We start from the raw sequence: 4,366 nt of genomic DNA on the forward strand, positions 1-4,366 counted from the left end.
GAAGTGGGGTCCGCGTCCCGCGCCAGAGCCGCCACCGCGGACAGACGCCCACCCAGACCCTCCCCTATAGGTTAAGGTTTTGCGGTCGGAGTCCGCACCTTTGGGGGGGGTACTGTCACGTTCTGACCTTTATTTCCTTTGTTTTGTCATTATTTAGTATGGTCAGGGCGTGAGTTGGGTGGGCAGTCTATGTTTGTTTTTCTATGTTTTGGGGTATTTCTATGTTTCGGGCCTAGTATGGTTCTCAATCAGAGGCAGGTGTCATTAGTTGTCTCTGATTGAGAATCATACTTAGGTAGCCTGGGTTTCACTGTGTGTTTGTGGGTGATTGTTCCTGTCTCTGTGTTTTGCACCAGATAGGGCTGTTTTTGGTTTTCCACGTTTATTGTTTTGTAGTGTTCATGTTTGGTCCTCCTCTACTTCACCACAGGAAAACCCTGACAGGGTCAAAGGCTTTTATTTACAATTACATGAAGTTGATGCAAATAGTCAATATTTGCAGTGTTGACCCTTCTTGTTCAAGACCTCTGCAATCTGCTCTGGCATGCTGTCAATGAACTTCTGGGCCACATCCTGACTGATGACAGCCCAATCTTGCATAATCAATGCTTTGAGTTTGTCAGAATTTGTGTGGTTTTGTTTGTCCACCCGCCTCTTGAGGATTGACCACAAGTTCTCAATGGGATTAAGGTCTGGGGAGTTTCCTGGCCATGGACCCAACATATTGATGCTTTTTTCCCCGAGCCACTTAGTTATCACTTTTGCCTTATGGCAAGGTGCTCCATCATGCTGGAAAAAGGCATTGTTCGTCACCAAACTGTTCCTGGATGGTTGGGAGAAATTGCTCTCGGAGGATGTGTTGGTACCATTCTTTATTCATGGATGTGTTCTGAGGCAAAATTGTGAGTGAGCCCACTCCCTTGGCTGAGAAGCAACCCCACACATGAATGTTCTCAGGATGCTTTAGTGTTGGCATGACACAGGACTGATGGTAGCGCTCACCTTGTCTTCTCCAGACAAGCTTTTTTCTGGATGCCCCAAACAATCGGAAAGGGGATTCATCAGAGAAAATGACTTTACCCCAGTCCTCAGCAGTCCAATCCCTGTACCTTTTGCAGAATATCAGTCTGTCCCTGATGTTTTTCCTGGAGACAAGTGGCTTCTTTGCTGCCCTTCTTGACACCAGGCCATCCTCCAAAAGTCTTTGCCTCACTTTGCGTACAGATGCACTCACACTGGTGGTGCCCCGATCCCGCAGCTGAATCAAAACTTTAGGAGACGGTCCTGGCGCATTCTGGACTTTCTTGGGCGCCCTGAAGCCTTCTTCACAACAATTGAACCGCTCTCCTTGAAGTAAGTTCTCGTTGATTTAGGTGCAATCTTACTGGCAGCAATATCCTTGCCTGTGAAGCCCACTTTGTGCAAAGCAATGATGACGGCACGTGTTTCCTTGCAGGTAGCCATGTTGGACAGAGCACGAACAATGATTCCCAAGCACCACCCACCTTTTGAAGCTTCCAGTCTATTAAGCTTCCAGTCTATTCTCTCTGTTAACGAGAGAATCACTGACATGATGTCAGCTGGTCCTTTTGTGGCAGGGCTGAAATGCAGTGGAATTTTTTTTTTGGGGGATTCAGTTCATTTGCATGGCAAAGAGGGACTTTGCAATTAATTGCAATTCATCTGATCACTCTTCATAATATTCTGGAGTATATGCAAATTGCCATCATACAAACTGAGGCAGCAGACTTTGTGAAAATTAATATTTGTGTCATTCTCAAAACTTTTGGCCACGACTGTACTGGTCCGGGTCCACAACAGAAATATGTACCGTTTGGGGTACTGGAGGACCGGAATTGGGAAACACTGCTTTAGAGCAGGGGTACTCAACTCTTACGCTACTAGGTCCGGAGCCTGCTGGTTTTCTGTTCTAAATCAGTCCCTGATTAGAGGGGGGAAATGAATAAATGCAGTGGAACTGGCTTCCAGGTCCACAGTTGAGTTTAAGGGCTTTAGGGCAATAAGTGACACTTGCATGTAAATCTGTAATCATACCAGTTTACCTTGCAAACAAGTTACTTTGCAAACCTTTTTCAGTTAATCAAGTTTAGTCCATTCTGTGACATCATAGACAAACCTTTTCCATTGCATTAAGGATGAAATTAGTCTTTGTTTGATCAATAACCTTTTTTATTTTCAGCATTGATTTAAAAAACAAAAAGCAGTTAAAAAATAACTAATTCTGTACACTCAATTGCTGCAGTTAGATTAGACATATTTCAATACTACCTAAAATAATTGAAAAGAAACAGAAACCAGAGGATTTTAAACAAAAAAGAAAAAACACTGGGATGTAATGTAAAGCAGGTTTAGTGCATTTAATACCGTGCAAGTTCTAACTAGTCTATTGAAAGGCTTTTTATGTTTTAAAGCAAAGGTTAATGAAATAAAATAATACTTTAGGCGAAAGGCCAACAGAGGAGGGGAGATGACTGATTTATCATGGTCTCTTATTGTCCACATTCATATCGAACAAAAACAATAAACTCAAAGAAAGGTGGTCAGGATTGCAATTCAATATCTACAAAATCAGCATTTTAACAACCCAGCATTCAATGTACACTGTACAAAGATTTTAACACAAACTTACATCTTTTACAAAAAAATCTTGCTGGATCAGGTATATTATTTTACAATAGAACTCTAAGTCCAATAGAACTCCAAGTCCAATAGAACTCCAAGTCCAATAGAACTCCAAGTCTAATACAACTCCAAGTCCAATACAACTCCAAGTCCAATACAACTCCAAGTCCAATACAACTCCAAGTCCAATACAACTCCAAGTCCAATACAACTCCAAGTCTAATACAACTCCAAGTCCAATACAACTCCAATAGAACTCCAAGTCCAATAGAACTCCAAGTCCAATACAACTCCAATAGAACTCCAAGTCCAATAGAACTCCAAGTCCAATACGACACTCATCTGTTTTGTTATCTGTCCTTCTGTCCTGGAGCGATAGAGATGTGTTTAGAATAAGCCATTGTTAGTGACCGTTGTTTATATTATTTTTTTAAGCGGACAGAACCAAAATGGAACACAGCAACTGACAAGACCCATGGTGCAACGGTGCCTGGCCGCTGTGACAGCCGTTGTGATGGGATGCTACATTATTATATTATTTTCCCAGAATGCATTTGCATTGTGCACGGACCCTACTCCTCATCCACCAGTCAATCTATTGCTGTTATGGCTTTGGGAAATACTGGAGTGACTCTATGAAACCTGCTCAGGGTAAAACAACATGGGACGGAAGGAGAACAAGGAAGGGAAATAAAATACATTGTGTTGCATCCTGGGAAATGTAATAGCTCAAGAAAACTATGTGAATTGCCATTTTTTTTTATCTATTTGAAAATCGGGACTTTAGTGAAAAGAAAATTACTAACATAAAAATTCCTCATAGCTTATTATGCTAATTTAGCTGGGCCAGAATTACATATCATGATAATGTCCTTTGGAGGATTTCAATAATATAGCACGTTTCATGTAATAACCATCAAAACTAAAAATCTAAAGATACTAGTGCAAAACAATAAAGACCATATAACAACATCATTAAAGCAAAATTACTTGGCAGAAAAGAAGAGCGGCAGGATAGCAGTTTAGCATGTGGTGGGACAGAAGGATGGCTAAACTCTCATGGCGTCACAGGAATGATTTCCGGGGTGGCCGTTTGGACTAGGGGTAATAATAAACATATTTCACATCAATCCAAATGGCGTTCTTAGAGTGGATAATCACACAAAAAATCGTCCATTTCATTTTCACAAATTCTGTACAGGCCCCCCTCCCCCCCACACACACACACACATCCTGGTTAGGGAGAAGTCCTTGTTGGGCCTCTGTGGGTAGGCAGGTATAGTGAGAGGAGGGACAGGGAAGCTGTGTGCAGCTAAAAACAATCACATCTGCTTTGAGCAGAAAGAGGAGGCCATATCACAGTACTGACCGTTCAATTACAATATTGTCTTCTTTTCTTTTTACCAAACATTCTTCATCTTTTCTTGATTCACCAGCTCATCCATTTTCTCTGCACAAGCTCGTTCATTTTCTCTGCACTAGCTCATCCATTTTCTCCGCACTAGCTCGTTCATTTTCTCTGCACTAGCTCGTCCATTTTCTCCGCACTAGCTCGTTCATTTTCTCTGCACTAGCTCGTCCATTTTCTCTGCACTAGCTCATCCATTTTCTCTGCACTAGCTCATCCATTTTCTCTGCACGAGATCATCAATTTCCTCTGCACGAGATCATCCATTTTCTCTGCACTAGCTCATCCATTTTTTCTGCACTAGCTCATTCATTT

The 4,366-nt window shown here is 41.8% G+C and overlaps 1 protein-coding gene across 1 annotated transcript in view; it reads right to left on the reverse strand.

The window, feature by feature from the left end:
- Positions 1-2,168: 2,168 nt before the first annotated feature.
- Positions 2,169-4,366, reverse strand: part of LOC118394548 (protocadherin Fat 3-like) — a 364,429-nt gene continuing 362,231 nt past the window's right edge. Inside the window, exon 21 of the mRNA XM_052492922.1 lies at positions 2,169-4,366. This exon is cut by the window's right edge and continues 1,316 nt beyond it. The gene's annotated coding sequence lies outside the window, so the exon portion shown is untranslated.

Source organism: Oncorhynchus keta, chromosome 1 (assembly GCF_023373465.1).
Source record: "Oncorhynchus keta strain PuntledgeMale-10-30-2019 chromosome 1, Oket_V2, whole genome shotgun sequence".
In the NCBI taxonomy this organism is placed as follows: Eukaryota; Metazoa; Chordata; class Actinopteri; order Salmoniformes; family Salmonidae; genus Oncorhynchus; species Oncorhynchus keta.